This window comes from Mesocricetus auratus, unplaced genomic scaffold, assembly GCF_017639785.1.
Source record: "Mesocricetus auratus isolate SY011 unplaced genomic scaffold, BCM_Maur_2.0 Super-Scaffold_100007, whole genome shotgun sequence".
Taxonomy (NCBI): domain Eukaryota; kingdom Metazoa; phylum Chordata; class Mammalia; order Rodentia; family Cricetidae; genus Mesocricetus; species Mesocricetus auratus.
The window spans coordinates 14038067-14062501 of record NW_024429191.1 but is presented as its reverse complement, the minus strand read 5'-3'; the positions used below and the strand labels follow the sequence as shown (position 1 = coordinate 14062501).

Genomic DNA, 24435 nt, shown 5'->3' with positions numbered 1-24435 from the left:
CATCCTCTTTGACAGTTTGTAAAACACAAAACAGAGACAACAGAAAGAGTAGAAACCATCAGAGTTAATGGAAAGCGGTGAATAGGAAGAGCATGAGAGATCTAGAGGCAAGAAAATTCTGCTGTGTGTCATCACAAAGACAGTCCAGAGAGTGTGCCCTTCTGAAAAAGAGCTGCTGTAAACCTTGACTTTTGAGGAGACGCTTGTAGACTTAATCATAGCAAAAGCACCTCTCTGATACAGAATGTAATGTGGGCGAGTTTGTGCAGGGACTAGGGAACATGTCACTTTATGCTCAGTTTTATTACAAACCTAAAATTACTTTAAAATATTAATTAAATTAGTGAGTCACAATTTTATAGCCATCCTACTGATAAGAACTAAGAAATTTAATGAAGAATCATTAAGACTATAGAACAAAAGGAACACACATACGTGTGTATGTGTGTGAGGGGGGGAGTAAATTGGTGTGTACCTTTTGTAAAAGTGCCTAGAAAAGTTGAACATGACCCAAGGTGAGCCAACAATGTCACTGTCAAGTATTTACCCTAGGGAAACTCCTGAATATATCCATTAAGAAGCAGTAGGTTGAGGGTGCGGTTTAGTGGTAGAGCACTTGCCTGGTGTGTGTGAGGCCCTGGGTTCAAAGAGGAGGGAAGAGAAACAGGAAAGTTGGAATGGAGAGAGGAAGGAACCAGAGGTGACACTTACTGGGTTTGTGAGTGCCCTGCCTTGCTCAGCAAACACCCCTCCATCCCAGTAGGATCCTGCCATAATTGGCAGGTACAACTGTTTTTGGGGAGCAGGGAAATTAGAGAGAACCAGGAGGAAGGTAAGGGCATGTCTCTGCATATCTTTTCTCATGGACACATCAGGAAAGGTAAGGGTAAAATGAAGGATGCCTGGGACAGAAGCAACAGAGGCACAATTAGTCTCAAGGGTAAGAAGGAGCTATCAACTTCACCAAGGTATGGCTATCAACTGAGGTGTAAAGTTCACTCAGACTGCGCCCTGCCTACATTCATAACACATCTGGGTGGAAATGGTGTCTTTAATCAGTTCGTTGTAAAGTGAGTCAGACTTCAAAGTACTACTGACGATGGGCAAGGATGGGGATGGTGATGGCGGTGATAATGTTGATGGTAAAGATGTTGATGGTGGTGGTGATGATGTTGATGACAATGATGTTGATGGCAGTGGTGATGATGTTGATGGCAATGATGATGATGGTGGTGATGATGATGATTATGATAGTGATGATTATGATGAAGATGATGGTGGCAATAATGATGATCGTGATAATTGTGGTATTGTTCTTGGTGGTGGTGGTGGTGGTTGTGGCGGTAACGATGGAAATGGTTATGATGAAGATGGTGGTGGTCATGGTGGTCTTGCTGATGGTGGTGATAGGAGGAGAAGAGAGTGAGGGAAAGAGCCAAAAGAGGCTCAGAGGCTGAAAATTAGGAGCACACTTTGTGCCTCACAGCACATGGCTCCATGGCATCTGGAAAATGGAAAAAACTAAAGGAGAGAACATGGGATTTTTAAGAGCTCCTAAGAGTTATAAATTGAAACTCCTTTCCTGTAAAGATTCAAGATCCTAGGGCTAGAGTGGCTCAGAGATTAACAGCACTTACTGCTCTGTCTGGGACTGGAATTCACCTACCAATACATCAGGAGGCTCATAAATGCTGTAACTTCAACTCCAAGGCACTCAGTGCACTCTCTGACCTCCATGGGCACCTGCACACATGTGGGCACTGATGCAAATACCCCTAGATGAACATAGAGGCATTAATAAAAAAAACTTAAAACAATTAAAAATCAAACTCCTCTTAAAAAGAAATATTTGAGATCTAATTGAGTTGTTTTAAAACTATACTTACTAAAGTATACAATGTTATTTGTTTTGTCATAATGTCAAATTCATGATGAGAAAATAGTTGTTACCACAGTCTTTCCTCCTGCCCATTTCTCCCCATCTCCATCACTCCCACCACAAGTAAGTGCTGCTCTGTTTCTGTCACTGTAGAACTGTTAATCTCTAGAGTTTTGTGTGACTCGGTTGCTCAGCAACCAGCTCCTCCAATCCTCCTGACCAGCTATCTCACTAATGGGTTCTAGGATCAGTCTTACATGTGACTGCTTCCTGCCGTGACTCATTGTGTGGACACACCACAGTTCCTCTGCCCCTCACCTCATCATGGACATTCTGGCTGTGCCATTTTGGACCACTGTGGATAAAGCTACTGTGACATTTGCACATGGGGTTTCTGTGGACAGGTGCATTTTTATCCCTCTTAGATAAATGCTTTGGAGTGCAGGGTACAGATCACACACTCAAAAAAAGGCTAACTTTAAAAAAATGTCAACACACATTTTCTTAAGTAGTTGCCCCTTTTTATAGCCCACCAATTCTACTCATAAATTAGATTTCATCAAAACTTTACATTTGTGTTCCCAAAACATCATTAATAAAATGAAAGGCCACCAAGACCCAGGAGATGGTTCAGTGAATAAAGCCCTACTCACATAAGCATGAGGTCCAGAGTTGGGACCCCCAGTACCTATGTAAACAGCCAGGCACAGCTGCATGCACTTGCATTCCTGTTGCTGGGGAGGCAGAAACTGGAGAGTCCCTGCAGCCTGCTGACTGAATCTAGCTGAATTCATGAGCTCCAGGCTCACTGAAAGACCCTTCTCAAAACATGTCAAGTGACTGAGGGACACATGATATTCATCACTGACCTGCACATGCATTTGTACACACACACACACACACACACACACACACACACACACACACACGAGAGAGAGAGAGAGAGAGAGAGAGAGAGAGAGAGAGAGAGAGAGAGAGAGAGAGAGAGAGAGAGAGAGAGAGAGAACGCATGACTTGAGAACACATGACTTGGATACTGTTAGAGACTGTGGACTTACAGGACAGGATCTTCTAACAGTCAGGACTGTGAAGACAAAAGTGAGTCACTTGTAGAGGCAGTAAGAAGAGCCTGTCACGGAGATGGGTGCAGACCTAAACCAAAGTAGGACCTAGTACACAATAAATCCTAATCTTATCTCAAGATCCTCAAAGATTTGTTTCCTCGGGGGAAGGGATGTGGACTCTAGGGCATTATGAATATGTTTGTGGAAGGCTATCTTTCTCCAACTCCATATAAAGTGGGGTCCAGGTAAGTACCTATGGTAGCAACCGAGCATGATGCCAAGGGCTCAGATCAGCCTCCAATCCAAAGCTCTCCCTTTAACAGCCCTTCCTTCCTCTCCCCACTCCGCCTCCTTAGCACATGGCGTCAGTGAACATTACAGCAGTCTCGGAGCCCTCGCCATCTATAATCTTCTACCTCCCCCCCACTGACTTTTTTCTTTTTATGTTCCCTTCCTGGACATTACTTATTCTTTACTTTTAAATATTTGCTTCCGTAAAAAAACAAATGAACGCCGGGGACAGATTTATAAAGAACGTTCCTGGAGAGGCGGCGGATTAATTATTCAGCACCCTCTCCCTTTGTAACTATTTATTGTCTCATATGCATTTATATGGCACCTATCACTGTGATCTCCCTCTATGCCAGAGACATAATTCCCAGGGACTGACGACTTGTCTTAAGATTGCATATGTACTTTTCATTCCTGACCATAGCGGCACGTGCCATTGTTGGGTAATTGTGTTCATGTTTTTAAATGTGAAAAATAATCAAATATAACTTGAAAGAGATTGTACAGTAATTCAAGGGGATATTAAACCACCAGGAAGTTAGTCGGCAAATAAATAGGCGTTTGTGGCTGTCAGGGTGAACGATGGGAGCAGGCTGGCGGCGGGGGAGGAGCGGGGGGAAAAAGCAAGGCACAAAGAGTAGGGTGAAGCTTCCTCATTTCACCGCTGACATCACTAGGTTTTACTTGAGGTAACCAGACATGGGGAAAGCAACATTGACTACCTAGGATGAAGATGAAGAGCGTCGGGCTAGACAGGAGGTCAAAGGTCATGTGTACTGACCTTTGATGTCAGACTCCAGGGTGTCCTGCTGGGATGGTGAGAGACCAGCATCACTCACACGCCTACGGCTTGCCTGGCATGGGTTCCTTCCTTTATGTACCTCAGCTCTGCTCATGCCACTAAAATACCCTGTGGAAAAGCCAACAAGGTTGACCCACTTTTACAGGTGAGGGAACAGAGTACCAAGCAGTTAAGCAACTTCTGGGAGCCCTCTCTGACTCCACTCTGAACCACTCCACCTCACCCCGGCACAACAAATAGAAGCCCAAGGGACAGGCCCTACCTTCCTAGAGCTTCCAGACATGGGGGGTCGATTCTGGAAGCTGATCTGACAGAATCTTATTCCGTATTAGGCTTCTGGGGAATTTAAGATCACACAGCTGAGGCACTGAAGGTGTGATGAGTGAGGCCTGCCTCCACCCACCCCCAGGGACTGCTCGAAGGAGCATAGAGATGGGCGTTGCAGACAGACAGACTCAGGAAGGGCACAGGAGAACTGCCAAGAGGGAAGGAGAGGAAAGACACACGGTTCCTGGCCCATTTTCTCCGCACACTACCCAAGAGGGATGACAGATGGACTAGGGCTTTGGCATCTTGTCATGGGTCAGAGTGGTGAGAAACTGACCTTCAGCTGTGCTCAGTCAGTGACCTCAGCAACCAACAGGAAGTCGTGTCTCAAAGGCATCTTCTTTGTTGCCTGAGTACCTCGTGTTGGGACTGGGTTTTATGTAATCAAGTCTAAGGCAATTGTGCCTGATGCAACCCCATGCTGCAAATGCATATAAAACTCTGTTGCCAGGTGACCGAAACAGCTCTACTTACCTAAGCCAAGAGCACCCTGATGGAGAGCAGCAAGAGGACTTCATGAGGATGCAGGGTCCAGAGTGACCCAGCATCCCCACGAACATTCTCATTTTCTCATTCCTGCTCCCAATTTTTTAACCTATGGACACATTATCATTTCCCCATACAGGTTGAGCATTCTAACCAAAAATACAAATACTTAAAATTTTGAAATTTTTGATGATGTGAAAATTGAAAATTCCACACCAGCAAACTGTTTCATTGCACTATATGTTTAAAATTACTTCGTAAGATTATTTCCAGGCTATATGTATAGGATACACAGGAAGCACATGTCACAGTGAAGTGAGTGGCCTCCCCTAGGCAACATTCCCTAGAGTGTATGCAAATATCCCAAATTTGGAAGGAGAAACAAAAAATAAAAACCCAAACCCCTTCTGACTTTAAGCATTTTGATTACCAAGTATGCCCCCACATGCTTGCCAGAATGCCATTCTCAGCAACAAATCAGTATATGCAGGTGACATCCCAGGCTTTTAGCAGATGTCCTTCTCTCAGCTTCACCAGTTAGTGTAAGAGCTGCACGATCCTAGTCTAGACTTCATGTGCTGGCCAGGGAGCAGGTCCATGTAATAATAATGTCACATGTTGACTGAAAGCATTGGAAGGGGGAGTGAGACAAGAGTGTATTAGTCTGAGAAAACCACAGGACCCCCCCAGCAATGCTTCTTTTGAAGAAGTACTCATCTGCCTTCATCTCTCTCTCTTCAGCGACCTCCTAAATGCCCTCTGGACACCATTTCCCAGGTCTCGCCTCCTCCTGAAGGCCAGCTTGGGCTGTGTCGCCACTGTGACCTGCCCTCTCTGTGTCGTGTGGCTCCAGCATCCCCTGAGAAACATTGTCCCATAGTGACTCCAGGCATCACCTGAGCACCATTGTCCCATAGTGGCTCCAGCATCCCCTGAGCACCATTGTCCCATAGTGACTCCAGCATCACCTGAGCACCATTGTCCCATAGTGACTCCAGCATCCCCTGAGCACCATTGTCCCATAGTGACTCCAGCATCACCTGAGCACCATTGTCCCATAGTGACTCCAGCATCCCCTGAGCACCATTATCCCATAGTGGCTCCAGCATCCCCTGAGCACCATTGTCCCATAGTGACTCCAGCATCCCCTGAGCACCATTGTCCCATAGTGACTCCAGCATCCCTGAGCACCATTGTCCCATAGTGACTCCAGCATCCCCTGAGCACCATTGTCCCATAGTGGCTCCAGCATCACCTGAGCACCATTATCCCATAGTGGCTCCAGCATCCCCTGAGCACCATTGTCCCATAGTGACTCCAGCATCACCTGAGCACCATTGTCCCATAGTGACTCCAGCATCACCTGAGCACCATTATCCCATAGTGACTCCAGCATCCCCTGAGCACCATTATCCCATAGTGACTCCAGCATCCCCTGAGCACCATTGTCCCATAGTGGCTCCAGCATCACCTGAGCACCATTATCCCATAGTGACTCCAGCATCCCCTGAGCACCATTATCCCATAGTGACTCCAGCATCCCCTGAGCACCATTGTCCCATAGTGGCTCCAGCATCACCTGAGCACCATTATCCCATAGTGGCTCCAGCATCCCCTGAGCACCATTATCCCATAGTGACTCCAGCATCCCCTGAGCACCATTATCCCATAGTGACTCCAGCATCCCCTGAGCACCATTATCCCATAGTGGCTCCAGCATCCCCTGAGCACCATTATCCCATAGTGGCTCCAGCATCCCCTGAGCACCATTATCCCATAGTGACTCCAGCATCCCCTGAGCACCGTTATCCCATAGTGGCTCCAGCATCACCTGAGCACCATTGTCCCATAGTGACTCCAGCATCCCCTGAGCACCGTTATCCCATAGTGGCTCCAGCATCACCTGTCCCATAGTGGCTCCAGCATCACCTGAGCACCATTGTCCCATAGTGGCTCCAGCATCACCTGAGCACCATTGTCCCATAGTGACTCCAGCATCCCCTGAGCACCATTGTCCCATAGTGACTCCAGCATCCCCTGAGCACCATTATCCCATAGTGGCTCCAGCATCACCTGAGCACCGTTATCCCATAGTGGCTCCAGCATCACCTGTCCCATAGTGGCTCCAGCATCACCTGAGCACCGTTGCCCCAGTTGTTGAATGCTGCTAAGTAAGCATCAACTGTGTGCCAGGGACTGTGCTCCAAATCTATGGTGACACTCCATAGGGCAAAAGATAGCTAAGACTCAGAAGGAACTCACATCACAGCCACACTCATGAAGAGGTAGTACATTCATAAATTGCACACAGCACTATTCTAGTCATAGTAAAATCATGCTGTATATTGATGATGAGTATCTATTAGAAAAGGGGAGGGTTAGTTGGATCTGGGTCATTACAGTAGGAAATTTATATGTATATAATCTGTTACTCATGAATATTAATGAATTTAATGAGGGTAAAACATATTACTTAAAACAAAGTATTCTTTGCAGCAGCTGCTGGATTTCCTCATTATTCTTTCCTCTGCAGTTACTGTCCACAATTTACCTGTATGTCAAGGGTCTAGACATAGCTCAAGTCCACTTGTGGCCAAACTAGCTTAGCACTTAGTTGGCAGAGGCTGCAGCGGTAACTAAATTGCACGGTGATCTAAGAGTCTGTGCTTTCACATTTAGGTCCATGGAATGCATTAAAAAATATCCGGCTAATGGTGGGAAAAGAACTTTTCCTTGTGCTTTTTCAGACTACAGTAAGAAAGCGTCCCTTTGACATAGTCATGACTCCCTGCTTTGGAACTCTAGTTACCATATGCTGACAAAGCCGTCTCCTGAGTGTGCCCAACTGAAACTCAGAGCAATTTAAAAATGAGCAGCTAAAGACAGTGCGGGGTGGGCTGGTCATCAAGGACTGAGCTCCAGGCCTGGCTGCAGACTCTCCCTGGAGGGCTCGCAGGGCCACTGTCCAAACCCAGAAATGTGCAGACTACCCGGCCAGTGGATGCCCCAAAGGCTATGCTTCCATTACCTCAACCCTTGGCCCTCCCCCGAGTCTCCCACAGACCAACAGCACAGTGAGAGCCGTTCCTTTAGGCCCCTCGGGAGCGAGGTGCAGACCCAGCCACCTTCGACAGGGGTGCGCTGCGGGGAAGTGGCAGCAGGACTGAGTAAAGGCTTCTTTGTCATTCTTAAACAAAAAAAAAAATGAGCAGCTAAGATCAACTTTATTTAGTTGATATTCACAAAAAATAAGAATCCCTAAGTTAGCTGGTAAAAGATTATTAAATAATGAGCTTGGTAACTGCAGTCAACACAAAAATTGAGTATAGTGGAAATTACTCTCATTATCTTTTAAATCACCCTTAAAATATGATATATGTAAATAAACCAATTCAAAACATGCCCAACCAAACCATTTCTTTTCCTCTAACACTGGCAAAAAAATCTTTTTAAAAAATTGCACATAAGCTGATGTTGGGGTTTCATAGAGATACAATGAATGTTCAGTGCACACTCATGTTGATATGCAGGACACACTCAGCCCAGTGAGATGCTTTAGGCAGAAGAGGCCAGGGAAGCCTAGCAAGGTAGGTGACAATTCCCTCTGGAGCCTGGCTTCAGATGCCAGAATGGGTCTCTCCCCTATTCCCACTGTACTCTGGTTAAAGTCACACACGTTCAACCAACACCACAGAGGTCCAGGGCTATGTAACAGAAGTTCTTATGTCCACCTGCAAGAGAGTAGGCTCTGCAGGAAAAGATGGGCTGCCAGGAACATTGAAAGTTCTAACATGATTTCTTCCCCAGGTGAGGGTGCCCAGCCTGGTCTTGATGTGTCAGAGTAGAAGGGAGACTTGGCTTTCCGTGTGAGAAGAGCTGGCATGCCGTTGCCTGGGATTGCGACCTTATTTCCACTCCAGTATTGATTGCACTGTGCTCTGAGAACCGACAGTCTGCTTGGGGAAACTTTGTTCTCCCAGCTGTAACAAAGTTTAATTACCACGTTCCTGCTGTGGGGAAAAAAATCTTATTCTAGAACTATTCCTCACAGACCCATCAGTCATCTTACTCATTGACCGATGGTTTTGCTACAGGGCAGGAGATTTAAAAAAAAAAAACATCTGTACTCAGAAGAAAGCTTGTAGATTGTTGCTGCAACAGCTCAGGAGAGGACGTGGAGACCCAAAGAGTGGAAGTGAGATCTGGTGTGAGAAGAAGGCAAACAGGTCTGGCACTAATGGTCCTCGCTCTACAAGGCCTCAGCCACCTTGCCTTTGTGAAGCTGCTGGAGCAGCATATCCCTGAGTGCCATGGCCATTTCAGATCTTCCAGTTACCAGGAACCTAGTCATGGCCAACAACTTTAGTGGATGGTATGCATACGTGAAGAGCATCTTGTCCATTTTCCCAGAAGGAATCTCAATGCATGCCCCAAGTATGCAAGAAATGAACCAGAAGCTGGGCAGAGCATCTCATGTCTATAATTTAAGTCCTGTGGTGATCATATGTTCCAAGTCAGCTTGGGCTATACAGGGAGAGCCATCTCCAATCTCTCCCCAGCTTATAGGTAGGGTATAAATGGCTACATATCTGGTGCTTATGGGATCCTGGGCTGTTCCAATAGCCTGCATTTCCCACATTCCCTTTGAGCTGGTGTCTACTCAGGTAACTCCCATGGCAGACTGCCTCAGTTCCTTGTCACTGTAATCTTAACTGCCTTTGAAGAATGTCTATTACAGACTAGAGGTCAGACTGTGGGCAAAGCATGGCCGGGTGATGCCTTAGTTCCATGCAGCATAACTGGTGTGACACAGTTCTCTCCTCTCTCCATCTCTCTCCTGCTCGTCCCTCTCTCCTCTTTTACTGTTGTGCTCTCTCCTCTCCGTATATCTTTTTCTCATTCCCTTCTCTCTTTCTGTCTGTCTCTGTCTCGCTGTCTCTGTCTGTCTCTGTCTCTCTGTGTCTCTGTGTGTCTCTCTCTGTCTCTCTGTGTCTCTGTCTCTGTGTCTGTGTCTCTGTGTCTCTCTATGTCTCTGTCTCTGTCTCTCTCTGTCTCTCTGTCTCTCTCTCTCCTTAAGCTGGATTCACTCATTCCTCACCATGAGTCACAGAAGTTTTAACAAGGAAAATACAAAGAAGTATGTTATCTCAAAATGTCTCTGTCCTCAGAACGATGTGTCCCCCCCTCCCATGAAGGACTTTGCTGGCTCAGAAAGCCAGTGCCTGTCACGGAGGTGGACAAACGCAGTCTTCAGAGTTCCGGACACAGTTCAAAACTTTTGGCTCTAGCACCATGTTTCTGAAATTCGATCATGTTTCTCATTGATTTCCATCCTGAAATTGGAAGTCGTTGCCCTCAAGACATAATAAAAGTCACACAGAAGAAAATGGAAAAGCCCCCACCCCTTAATATTTAAAGGAGAATGATTTTTATACAAAATACTCATTTGTCTGCTTAAAAATAAATTACATTGTGGTGCCAGTTGGGGTTGAGGCCGTAACATTTTGATTTATGGCTTCTGGAAGGAGAGGCCCAGCTAATGAGATTCTCCTCAGCCTAGACTAGCTGGGTGGCAGCTAAAGACCTCAGGCAAGGGGAGCAGGTTGCCTGGCTCATGTCCCTGCCCTGGTGCTATTGTCCCACACATCCCCAGATCTCAGACCCATGTTTAGTATCTGTCTACAGATGAGAGGCACCAAGGAAATGAGGAGAGGGGGTGGGGGGTTCCTATCCTGTTTCCTCCTCACGTGATCCCCAGAACCTCGCCAAACTGCAGCTCCACACTCCTGATCATCCACCCACCCCCACCCCGCAGTTCCCTGTGTTCACCAGCAGCACAGGGGTGTGATCACTCCGTGTTTGCTTGAAGTCCTAGACACAGACATTCCTGAGCTCTTAGATAAGCAGGGGCCAGACTCAAAAAACCACTTGAGTTATTACTCACTTGGCACCATAGTCCACATTTTCACAATTTCACATCCATTCATCTAGTTTTAACTAAGAACCCGAAAATGTACTAGATACTATGCTGGCCCCATAGGTTGAACTCATGAAGCCCAGAGAAGCTCAGCTCTTCTCAGCATTTGCTTCTACTTCCTGGGTGTCTTCTCAACATGTATGACAGGACATAAAATGTTCATTGCTAAGCCAAAGCATAGTAACAGCAGAGTCCTTATCTCTGGGAATGGCTGCAGACACCAGCAGAGGTTCTTACTGACCCCTGAAGTCTAACTGGGAGAAGACAGAAATCTACCATCAAATGACAATAATCATTACTTAGCAAACACAGACATATTGCAGATCATGGGTCAGCTGTCAGGCCCCTCACCCAAGTGTGCTAGAAGGGTCCCTTCTAGTATTTCATAATTAAATTTGACTCTTTCCTGGGTCTCTATTCAATGGACATTTCAATTTTAGCATACTTGGGACAATCTCAACCAGTGCAGAAATTTGTGTGATTTGCTTAGTGTTTTTTTCCCATTCTCTTTTCCCAGAGAATTTACTGGTGCACCTGGCATTGATGAGGGAGAACCCCATGGGAAGGTACGGCCTTGCACACCAATGTCAGAATTGGAGTATCATTCCCTCCATTACCCTCTGTGTTTAATGACAAAGCCTTCACAGACTTGGCTTCTCTCTGTGTTCTCTTCTAACCCCTTTGCAGAAGATCCTCAGCTGCCAGGGGCATCTCCTCTCCAAACACAGGTGACAGCACCATGCCTAGAGGGGCATTTCCTCTCTAATACAGGTGACAGGGCCACCTTCTCTCACCATGCCTGGTCTCCTGTTGCCACAGAACCCCATGAGCAGAGGAGAGAGACAGGAGCATTGCCACTACCAAACTGCAAGTCACTTACAAAGACAGAAGGAGCTTCAGGCTCATAGCTTTACACTTCTCAATCCTAAATTAGGTGGTCTTTGTACTGGGAACCTCTGGCTGGGGCCACACATCATATAGTGAAAGGGAGAGAACAAACCACTTACACTCAAATCAGGAAGCCATGAGGAAGAGAATGATCAGAGTTGAGGAAGATTAGGATTCCGCAGACACATCTCCAACGATTTACGAACCTTCCACTTAATCCCACCTCTCAAGAGCTTCCCTACTTCTCAGTAACGCCACCCCAGGGACAGGCACTAACACTCAGGACTTTAGTGGACTATAACATCCAACTATAGCACTAAAAGGAAACTGGACCATTTCCTAAAAATCTTCCCCTACAGTTAATTTTGTTCCTGTCTTGGGCACGCGAGTGGTTCGAGAGAGCAAGCATGTATTTAAATTATTCTGTTCAGCAAAGGGAATAAAAGCCTCAAACCCCAGAAGCCTTTTCTGCAAAAGGTCCTGGGCTCAGATAATAAAATGGCGCTTTCATTCTCATTAATGGGCAATTGATTTAAGGACCAGGCCCAGTGGGTTATTGACCAGTGTTAATCATTAGAAAATGCCAAGTTAATGAATCTAACTGCCAGGAGACGCCAGTGGGACATGGGGAAAGCCAGTTAGACACATAACCTTGTCCCCTCCCAGTTATGGAAAAATCTGGATTTTTCTCTGGGAGACAGGGCCCAGGTAGGAACAGACTGAGTAGGGCCAGAAAGGTCCTAAGCCTTCAAAGTGTGCCTCAGATTCTCCTGCAAGACTATTCCCATCTCATGTCTCAAAATAGATTTCATTTGAAAATATTTTTCTATTTACAATAAAACTGCAGGCTCTCATGCCCTGCCTAGGTTAGCATTGCCACAGTAATGGACTAATTGCTATATTAGTATTAACTAAAGTTTAGGTTAATTTAGATCACTTGATTTTCCCTTACTCTCCTTTCTGTATTCACGGGCACCACCCCACACTCAGGGGTCAAGCCTCAGGCTTCTCCTGGGTGAGTTTCTTTGTCCTTCCTTCATTTTTGTGACCTTGACAGTTCTTTTTCTTTTCAATGTGTAAGGATGTTTTGCCTGCTGTGTGTCTCTGTGCATCAAATATGTGCCTGGTACCCAGCGAAGCCAGAAGAAGGCATCAGATGTCCTGGGATTTGAATTACAGATGGTTGTGAGCTGTCATATCAGTGCCGGGAGTTAAACCCGGGTCCTCTGGAAAAGCAGCCAGTGCTTTTAACCACTGATCCGTCTCTCCACTCCTGACCTTGAGAGTTTTAAGGAGGCATTCTGCAGATATTTGACTTTTGTCATGTGCTTGTCTCAAAGTCCATGAATGTGTTTTTAAACATGTATCATTGTATACATTAATGTTATTCACATTGATGTTTCAACATATACTTCTGACTTCCTTACATTTTTTTCTAACCTCTTGTAACCTCTATTCTACAACCAGGTTCAGGGTTTTAGCTACATATGCTAGACAAACATATACAGACAACATATACACATACAGATGTAGACATCATATACAGACAGATACATATATTATACACAGACATCCTTGTCAGATACACACATCACACACAGATACACACATCATACAAGGCACTATACACAGACAGACACAAACATCATACACAGACAGACACAGACATCATACATAGGCAGACAGACATTGTACACTGACATCACATATGAAAGACAGATACAGACATCATAGACAGATATAGACATCATAACAGAGAGACACAGACATCATACATAAACAGATACATACACCATACATAGACAGATTTGTATATCATACACAGACAGACACAGACATCATGTACAGACAGATAGAGACATCATACACAGACAGATAAAAACAAGGATATGTGATCCTTGTTTTCTGGGTCTAAGTCATTTCACTTAACATGATGTCTTCTAGTTCCATCCATTTTACTGCAAATACCATTTTTAATGGCTAACTTGTGTGTGTGTGTGTGTGTGTGTGTGTGTGTGTGTGACTGTTTGTCTGTCTGAGCACTTGCTTGATTTCTTGCACCATACAATGCTCTAGGTGCCTCTTGCATATTTTCTGTCTAATCCCTGGAGTCAGTCATTTCTCCAAGGAACCTAATTCTTCGTTAATTTTCATCATGGATTGTCATTTGTTTTCTTCCTTTATTAAGTAAGAAACAAAGCCATGTTCATTGTGGAAAAAAATTCGCAAGTAAGTGGAGGAATAAAGATGAAAATATTCATCATAACTCAAAACAGAGAAAGCCACCTAGGAGTATTTCCCCCAAGGTTCTTCTGCCAGATCTCTCTGTCTCTCTGTCTCTCTGTCTCTCTCCGTGTGTGTGTGTGTGTGTGTGTGTGTGTGTGTGTGTGTGTGTGTGTGTGTGTGTGAATGTTTTGCCTGCATGTATATAAGTGCCCTGGAACTGGAATGGTGATGAGCTGCCATGTGGTGGTGAGAACTGTACCCAGGTTCTCTGCACGACCAATCACTCCAGCCCCTAGGTATTGGCTCTTAAGAAGTCCTTTCCATGTTTTCCTACTTGATCTCTGCCAGAGCTAAGTGCATCCCCGGGGATGATGAGACACCCAGCCTTCTGCCCCAGTAGCTATGCTAGAGTACTCACGTGGGCCTTTCTTTTCCTGGGTTCTTTGAGACTCATCCCTCACAGATCCGAGAGGCCAAGAGTCAGGAAGTATCCCTCAGACTCTGAAGAGAGGGACATACTTCCTTGTGAGCCATAGCTGACCTTTCTTTCCTGGTCTTTAAGGACTAAAGAAGATAATGTACATAACAAGTGGAAAGGGCAAGTAAAAGCTGTTCTTATTATAATATTGTTATTAGTAGCCAAAAGACCCAATCACTTTAAAACAACTGAAGTTCAGGCTTAAAGTGAAGGGCAGGCCTCTGTGTAGCAGACTCTCTGAAGGCTGTCTTACAGATGTTGGCTAGGAAAGGGGAATAGCACTAAATAAGTGTATTGGGCCCAGGTGATGACTCTATAGTCTGGCACAGGACAGATGGATTGCCTGGATGTAGGCCCTGTGGCTGTCCTCGCCAGTCAGGGGCGTATTATCTAGGCACCTAGTCAGTCCTAAAGAATCTCCTCATTGCTGGTCAGACCAGAAGTCACTCCTCTCCTCCAATGATGAGATTGTGGGCTGGGGATGAGCCGGAGACGAAGCTGGCACAACTGTCATACTTAGCTCTGGGACCTGCAAAGGAGAGAAAGAGACTGCAAACATGCATCATTATCTGCAGGGTCAGTGGCAGATAGTCTGAGGGTTAGGGTCAGTCTTTGCCATGCTGTGGGGGCTGGGTGTGCAAGCGATTCCTGGAGTCTAGCTAGATGCCCTCCCCCCACCTCCAACAATGGTGACTAGGCAGCTGCACTTGGGGATGCCAGGGACTCTGGAGAAGCATTAGGCCACTTCAGGGCTAGATCTTCACTAGGAACTCTGGATGAAATTATTTCACTAGCCCTCCCTCCTAGGAATATGCTTCCCGTGTCCCCCAAGCTGGGTCTTGTGAGCCCAGAACCACAGGCCACAGCCACTCTGCTTCCCTTTCTCAGAATCTACTATATCATCCAAGTGCTCATCCCACTCATCTGAACCTGGCAGCAGTGAGGATAAGCTGTCCCAGAGCTTAGTACAGGCCCTATCACACAGGAAAGAGATCTGCATCTATGGGATGAATGAATTTAGGTAGACCAGAATAGCCTTCCCAACTCAGTGTTGTGAAAGAGATAAACATGGAACCAATATGATTTGTGGTGAATTGCCTCATCTCTCTGAGTCCCAGGTTCACTTCCTGCAAAGTAAGTACAGAAAGAAAGTAATCCTTCAGGGGATTAAATGAGACTGTCTATGTATGTTAAATAGGATAATATGTGCACTATTGCCCTCCAGCTCTACTTGAATGTTCCCTATGATCTGGTGTTGCATCAGGCTGCATATGGTGTGTCTAAACTAATAAATATAGTAGACACTAACAAATATTGGCTTCCTTCCCCCAGAACTAATTTAAGGTGTATGTGTTGAAAAGATGGATGGATGGATGCTAGATGATGCATGGGTGGTGAATGGATAATGAGTGGACGATGAATGGATTAAGGCTGGGTGGAGGGAGCATCCTTCCAGTAGCAGGGGATAGAATAAGTGTGGAGATCCCACTGGCAAGGCAGAAGGTTGCACCACTTTGGGATGACTATCTTGGACTTCAGAGAGCTCCTGGGTAGGATGGTTTATCTTTAATTAAAGTCTCAGCACAGCGCTAAATGCCATTTTATTTTAGTTCATAATTAACACTAATGAGATGAGCAAATCACAAGCTGCACACGTTTTGGGAAAGTGAAAAACAGCATCCGAGCTCAGTGGTTTCCGCTGTTGCCCGCCCCACCCCGAGTGCTATGCTCAATTAAAAGTTTCAAGAAAATATTGCAACTATGCTCCTTGTCTTTGTGGTAATGAAGCATATTAATTTGAGTGTGATGAATACAATATTCCACTGACTTTTTATTCCCTTATCTACAAAAGTTTAAAATAATGGGCCAATTAAATCAGGGGAGAAGAATGCAGGGTTTGCCTGAGGCTCCAACTCAGAAACCCAACAACTGAAGGAACAAAACTGTGAGGTTGCATCTGAGCTTGATCCCATCCCAGGACCACAGCTGACAGATACTAATTCATATGGACAGATGAGGACCAGGATAAAATATGTACGGTATCTGGGATGCAAAACTGGTTCTAGGCTACCCTCCAGTGTTGTTTTCTCTGACTAATGATTAAATGGATGAATGGATAGATGGAGAGTTAAACCAGATGACCTGCCAAACTCCCATTTTCTCCAAAGTAGTAAATGAAGTATCTATGAGTCTCATCTGACTCTCCAAAACACAGAGGTTAGAGGCAGAATATGCAGGTAAGGGTCAGTTCCCTGACTCTACAAGTTAGAGGCAGCATTTCCATGTGCAAGCTAGTTCTCCAGCTCTTTACTCTAGCGCAACATCTATTTGTTACAAAGCCAGTTTAAGCTTAGCTACTGCCCATGGGATCTTCTCTCTCTGGAGTAGAGGCCTGAATGCAGTTGGCTTCTGGAGAGGCTGAGCCTTCCCTTCCACACATCGTATTGGAAGTGGCTGTCTTAGAGCAGATCTATGAGCCTGGCAGGTAGTTCAGGTATCTCCTTACTGACATCTGGAAGCCTTCCCACTTCCACATGTTCCTGTAGTCACTAACTCGACCTTGCCACTGTGACACTGAGGCAATCTGTATTGCACACTATCCAATCTAGTTTCCCTACACTCTGTTCTCTGTCTTGTGGACATTCTAAACACACACACACACACACACACACACACACACACACACACACACACACACCCCAAACCCATTCTCTCAAGCCTAAAAATAAAAAAATCTTTGTATAGTCTATGGTGCTCTCTGTTCGTCTGACCCTGCATGCCAAAGCCCTTCCAGATCTATCTGTTGCCATGACTCCTCTGTCTCCATCCACTCCTAAACACCTTTTCAACTTCAACCCTCACCTTCCTCAGATGCTTTACATGTGCTTTTGGTTGAATGTCTTGCCTCACCTCTCATCTAGTTAATGCTTATTTATTTGCCACTCTGAACTCAAAACATCACTTCAAGGAAGGCGTCTGGATTTAAACTCCAGACACCAATTCCACCCAGCTTGTGTTTGCCTCAAGGTTTGTATTGTCACCCCTCTAAGTAGCTTTCCTTCGCAGAATTGTCACAGCTGATTATCAAATAGCTGTGCTATTACCTGAGTCACGGATGTCTCCCAATTCAAAAGCTTTACTCTTAGGCCAGAGAGATGGTTTGGCAGTTTAGAGCACTCTTTGTTCTTCCAGAGGACCAGAATTTGTTTCCCAGTACCTATATAAGGCAGCTTAAAACTGCAAGCAGTTCCAGCTCTTAATGCACTGGACAACCTCTTCTGACCTCCACAGACACCTATATACACACATACATACACATACATTTTAAAAATACATTTAATTTAAAAAAAGAGCTCTACTCTTGTTACTTCACTATACAGATTTCAGTTTGGGACTTCTTCATCCCTGAAGCACTCGCTCTGTGTTAGGCTTTATGTTGAGAACTTAAACACCTTCACTCTCTCTTGCTCTCAATCAGCTGACTGGATAACAAGAGTCACATGACTACTCACCAACAGAACAGTGTGTCACGTTCTACAATGAGCATAAGCATGGGGCTTCTTGGAAGACAGAAGAAACCTCCTGTGCCTCACTGGGAGGCTTTACAAAGAGCATAGCCCCTAAACTGAGCCTGAAAGGAAAAGGTGTTGGCCGAGATAATCCAGACAGACACAGCACTTCATCTGACAGACCCCGTGCCAGAAACTTGGAAGGCAGGGACATGTGCTGGAAGAAAAGCAGCCAGGGTGATGACTGAACTCAGGAGGGAGAGGCTGGGCTGGAGAAAGGGGTCAGGGAGGTGCCTTGCACCAAGAACCAAGAACCAGCAGCAGCAGGTAAAGATGGCAGCCATTGAGACTAGCTAGAAGGGTCTGACCGTGAGACCTCGAACTTGAGGAGTTCCCTCTGGAGACACCACAGAGAAGAGTGTTCACACTGTAAGTGGGGAACTCCAGCTCCAGGGAGACCAAGGTGGACTCACACCTCTTCCCAGATCCTAAGCTGTCTTTTCCTTAGGGGCCTCAGTGTGGCTGACCATGCTCATTCATTGCAGGGAGAATTCATTTCAGGGTGGGAAATTTTTTAAAAAGTACAAGATTAAGCAGTGTAATCAGCTGCTGCTGAGAATTGGAAATGCAATAAATAATAATAGCGTTGAGAGCTGTTTTTAATAACTCACCAGTGTAATTTAGCCTCTGCTTCTTGGAGCATATGTAAAATATGTCAGAATGGGTGTACTGGCAAATGCCTCATTGCCAGCCTCTGAAGACAAATGTCTTCCCAGGAGGGAGGGGGATGGAGGAGGACTCGGGGGACTCTGTTGAAAATGAAATGCAGAAAGGCAGGCATTGTTCATTGGACCCCACTAACGCCACACTGGGACCTTTCGCCCAGGTGACAGGCCTTGATGGGCTGTTTTCAAAGGCGAACAGGTTAACAGCAATAACACTAGAGGATGGTACTTCTAATCCAAGGGACAATGAGTTGTTTGCGGACTGTAGTATCCCTGTTTGCATGCAGTTGGTGTTGTGATTAACGGTCATCCAGGTTTGTCTGGTACAGCGGGCCCCTGGGGATGGAGTACTGTGGCAGTATTTGTCTTACTTTCTTGCATTACTGAATACTTCTACAATCATTGAAATTTGTCGTTGAAAGTGTTTGGTGAATCCTAACTGCCAGCAATTTCTGTGGACTGCACTGCTCGCTGGGGCCCAAATTGCCATAATGGAACTAGGAGTCTTCAGCACTTAGGAAAGACAACTTGATCATTGTCAGACAAGGTTCAAACTTAAACCTGGCTGTCTAACTACCCCACAGGACGAGGGAGTTGACTATGACACCTGAGACTTACAGTCACCTGTCACTCAATATTGTGATGTTGCTTATCAGGGACCTCATCCTTCATAGGAGGAAACCAGAGCTTAGATAGCTTTTCTAAGGCAAGGGCTAGAAAATAATTATTCTCAGGGTCTGACTGCTGTCCCATCTGACTTTTAGAGCCTGCACCATCAAGCTGTGCACCTCTGCGAACAATCTATACGGTTAGGGGGAGATTCCAGAAGCTGTGTATAATTCAGCAAGTAACAGAAACTGGTAAATGACCCTTTAACTGAAGGACATGATTTCTCTTCAACATCTGTGTCTTTGTCAACACATTATTAGTGTCCTGTCACTGGCCATCTTTGTCTGGGTCATTCTATGGTCCTTCAAACCTCAGGTTTTGTCATGTACAACGAGTGTTTTACTAGTTGAAGTGTACATTAGGTAAATGGCTTTGGAGGGATAGCTGGCAACATCTGGTGACTCAGAAAACACACCTGTGAGGCAGTCATCCCTCTGGGTGTGCTCTAGAAGGCAAGTTCTCCCACCTCTGTACATGTTTGGGGGCCAATATTCTTTGTTATGCTGTGGGGCTTCTGAGTGCATCTGGGAACTGCGGCCTCTCTGGCAATTTCTTCCTATGAAGAAAGAAATGAGGGAGAAGAAAGAAATGTGAGAGGAGAGGAGACAGGGGAGAGGCCCGAAGTTAATTAGCTTAAGCCAGATCGTAAGACTGGGTTACAAATGTGTGCATTGCCTTGGAACTTTTGTTGAAATTCTGACAGAGCCTGGAGCTCTCCTGAGAAAGCAGAGGAGGAAATATGGAAACAAGCCAGTGGGTATCTAAACACCACTACTTGATGGTGTTATTTCAACTGACAACAGCTAAATTTTGCTCAGACTAACACAATGACGAGCCACACAAATGCTGGAGCTCACTGATGACTGTGCTCTGTGCCCTTTCACTGTCAGTGAAGGAGAGCTCTGCTCTCTGGCCTGCTTGAATTCGGAACCCACAGCTTTGCTCTTGGGCCTAGAGCCAAGGAAGGAGAGGCAGGTGTTGAAGAGACCAAGAAGAGGGATGTGTTACAGGCTGCAAGTTTGGAGAACTGGTGCCTGACCAAAGGGACACTGAAAACAAGGTCCTTCGATTTTGGCTTCCCCAATGCCTGCAATGAGATTTTTCCCAAGAAAAATTTTTTAACTCCAAGGGCAGAAACCAGCAGGTTTCTCTACAGTGGTCTTCCTTTCTTCTCCTCCATCTCCATGGAGCCAATTATCAAACCAGAAGATCCTAGTTGAGAATTGACTCCTGAGGTCTGGAATGGGAAAGAAGAGTTAAGAGTCAGGTTGTAGGAGAGTGGGGAAGGGGATGGGAGAGGGAATTAGGGTGGAAGGCTAGCCCAGCCAGAGTCAGGGAAAGCTGATAAAGCTAGACACCTCGTCCCAAAGATAGGATTCTGAAAGAAGGCTGCTAGCTGGGTGCAGATTCTGTCTAAAATTGCACTGTTATGTTGATACCAATGAGATCCACCTTAATTGATGCAATAATCAAGACAACAGAGGAAACCTCAGTAGAGTCAAGCATGCTGCCTGCTACATGGAAGTCATGCACAGATGGCTCCCCCCCCTTTATCTTTGCTTTCTTGTCTCAATAACAGAGCATGTTGTATCCTAACTGAAAACTTGATTAGGAACCATGGCATAGTTTGCTCTCCACAAGGATTTATTGAAAAGCAGAAATATACAAAGGGGTTTAAAGTCTTAAGCAGTAATTTTCCAGAAAAAAGCCCTAATGGGGCTTTCTGACATTGTATATCTTCTGGTGGATATAAGGCTGTTCTCCTGGTCTATTCACCATGTAAAAGGGGTACACAGAACTCAGGGAGATGGGGAACAACTGAGAAAGGAAAGAAAAAGGGAGGAGGGAGAAGGAGGCAGGGGAAAAGATAGACATCGTTGCTATATTATTGTACAATTATGATCATCATTAGAAAACTAATTTAGACAAGCCCAGCCTGAGCCCCCGAAAGGGCACCAAGCAAGGAGCTGGGCTCAAGAACACAGAAATAGTTTTCTCATTTTGACTGGTGATGGGAATAATAATAATTTTTTCTCTGAACCATAACCATTTTACATTTAAATAATTTGCTTTCAGGTCAGATCAGGAGCTCTTGGGTGGTGCTCTGAGGAATTCTTTCATTTCTTTCGCACCTTTTAAAGAAAACAAAACTCCAGGTGCAATTATTGGCATTATATTTATACCAACTGCAACACAAAGTTCTAGAAAATGAGGCCCCTACCAAATTAGTTTATCTAAATGAAGTTTAGACAGTACCTTAGCAGGAGGGATCAACTGAACAATTTGTCTCAGTGGCCCAAGAGCTGGAGAACCACTTAGAGAAGCCACACGCTAGCAGCAAGCCTTGCTAAGTCAACAGCATATAGATGGAGTATGGCATGTGTTTTCAGTTACCCAAATGGATGGCTCCCTCCTGTGGGTCACTGAACCACAGGGTTCCTACATCAGCTTCAGATTGCATAGCAGCAAACTAGCTGGGGGGTGCAGATGAAACTAACTAAAATAGAATCCGATTTAACAACTGCTTGGGGCAGACACTCAGGCAGAGTTTAAGCAACAGATTATCCTCAGCTGAGAACATCTGCCTGAATGGAAGAGTTGTGGCTGAAGAACAGAAATTCAACAACCCAGAAGTTTCCAGAAGATGTCTGAAATATACCCCTCACTCTCTTCAGATCAGAACCTGCCAGCTATACATCTATGACTTGTCGGTTCTGTTTTACAGATGAGAAAGCTCAGGGACCAAAAATAGGAGGTGAGTGAAGATGTAGTTCACTCAGTCTGGCATTCTCTTTGTTGCACTGCTATTCATTGTGCACCAGGGACTGTGCCAAGTACCCTGTGGTACTTCCTTGCTTAGTTATTGTGATGGTTTTATAAGAGTTACAGTCCTGAGGTAAGGACACTGCATCCAAAAGTTTAAGTGAAGGCTGAGGGTTTGGTTCAGTGGTGCAGGACACACCCAGACTATGTAAGACCATATGATTGATCCTTGACATGTAAATAAGAGAAGAGATTAAAGCATCTTGACCCAGGTCATCCATCTACAAGGAAATAGAGTTCAAATTGAAACCAAGGGGCTCTATGATTATTTGGTAGAAATTCACCACTTGTAAGTATGCGCATCCTGGTTCCCAGGACTCCTGAGAGACCTAACAATACATGGCAGGACTCACATGTCAGAGTGTGAGACTCATATCAGAACTTGGCCTTTTGTGGCATCAGAGTCAGAAAAAAGCCAGAAGTCTGGTACCTACAACCGATCATCAACCATTGAGCTTTTCTCAAGGGATCAAGCCTTTGTTTCTTATGGCAAATGCCTGTTAGTGTTGATGAAGGATTGAAGAAGGCCAGCAAGGTGAATATTCTTGGCCAAAAATGGTAACGTGGGACAAATTAATGAGAAAATTGTCAAGTTTTGTGCATGCATGGATCACCAATGTAAACAGATTTACCTTATAATTCACCAGAAATACGAAACAGCAATTTGCAAAAATGAATTTCACAAATGGGCCAATGAGAGCAAAATTTTCTCATCAAGTGAAAGGTAGGACTTTTAAGGTGGAGGGGAGTTGTGGGTAGGCGAGCTCTGTACACAGTCATGTGGGTTGATGAGACTTAGATGAGAGAGGCAGTTCCTAGAGTCAGAGAGTCAGGACATTCTCACAAATGCCAAACCACAGACACAATTTTTATCAGCTTCATGGCTAGGGATGCTGCAGTCTTGGACCCAAGAGGGTCCAAGTGGGTCCTGGATGGTGCTCCACCCACTTGGGTCCAGAGGCAAAAGAGTTCAGAGCAGCGTGGTCTTAGGGTGCCAGGGTTACTAGAAAGCAAGCAATAAAGAAAGGGAAAGGGACGGGTGCAGACAAGGCTCAGACTAGAGAAGCCAGAACAAAGGACTGACTTACTGAAAACTTGAGGGTCTTCCACACCTATTGTCATTTCATATGCCTGGACACTCCGGTTCCTTGTGGAATCACAGATGCTAGCCCTCAGAGAGTAGAGAACATGCTTAATCAAGAAGGCTTAGGTGGATTGGTCAAGTTTCCCTCTGGATAGGTGGGATCTGGAAGGGCATCGTGGCATCTTGGAAACCAGAAGCAGTGAGGAGAAAACACTCATTTGTGATGCTTGCCGTTTCTGAGGTATCCATGTTTCTACCAGGTCAATGACTGCCCTTTTAACTTAGGAGGAAAAAGCTTTATAAGCTGGAACAGGCTGACTCCAGGTGCTGTGGTCTGGACATGGTTTGGCTCCCAGGCATTCAGGTACTGAAGGCTTGGTCCCCAGAAGGACAATGTTGAAGGGGTGAAAACTTTTAGCAGTTGGGGTCTAGGAGGCAGTAATTAGGTCACTGGGGGCTCCCCCTCCTGCCTGAAGAGCATGAGTCAGCTCTAGTCATAAAGGATTCTGAAACAGGGTAGTATTTTATCAAGAGCAAACCTGACTCTCCAGTCTCCTGCCCCAGGTCTTGCCATATGGCCTTTCTTGTTTGCACACCTGCTCCTATCATTGTGATGCTATCTGCTCTGGTTCCCTCACCAGAGTCAAACATGCAAATGACAAGAATTGTGAACTAAACATGCTTTTTATTTATAAAATGCTCCTACTTATTTTGTTAGAGCAACAGTAAATTGAATAGTACTCCAGGATACCATTGTCCAGACACCAGTGAGATTGAATACAGATACATAAAACTGAGATATGTAGATTATTCCCCCATTTAAAATAAGAAAAGAACTGAGCAGTGGTGGTGCATGCCTTTAATCCTAGCACTTGGAAGTCTGAGGCCGGTAGAGTGGATCTCTGTGAATCAGAGGCCAGCCTGGTATACAGAGCTAGTTCCAGGACAGCCAGGACTACACAGAGAAGCCCTGTCTTGCAAAAACAAAAAAGGAGAGATTTGCTCAACTTAGTCATTACTATTATTTTAAATCCATTCCACAGATAGGTGAGAAAAACTTCAATAATGGATCACCCTTTAACCCAGTCCCTTAATTCTCTACAGAGGCAACAAAATTTGTCAATGATCCATTATACCCATCTAGAAATATTTTATGTATGTGCCAGGAGGTGTATCTCTTTTCAACATTAAAATGGTAATGTGAAAA

The 24435-nt window shown here is 45.2% G+C and overlaps 1 protein-coding gene and 1 long non-coding RNA gene across 5 annotated transcripts in view; one reads left to right on the top strand and one right to left on the bottom strand.

Moving 5' to 3' along the window:
• Positions 1 to 24435, top strand: part of Kcnip1 (potassium voltage-gated channel interacting protein 1) — a 364140-nt gene that overhangs the window by 278321 nt on the left and 61384 nt on the right. The gene's annotated exons all lie outside the window — the stretch shown is intronic.
• LOC110341228 lies at positions 14553 to 20090 on the bottom strand. Its single transcript, XR_002383117.2, has 2 exons — positions 19737 to 20090; positions 14553 to 14947 (listed from the first exon to the last, which is right to left on the bottom strand). It is a non-coding gene; the product is annotated as an uncharacterized LOC110341228 (long non-coding RNA).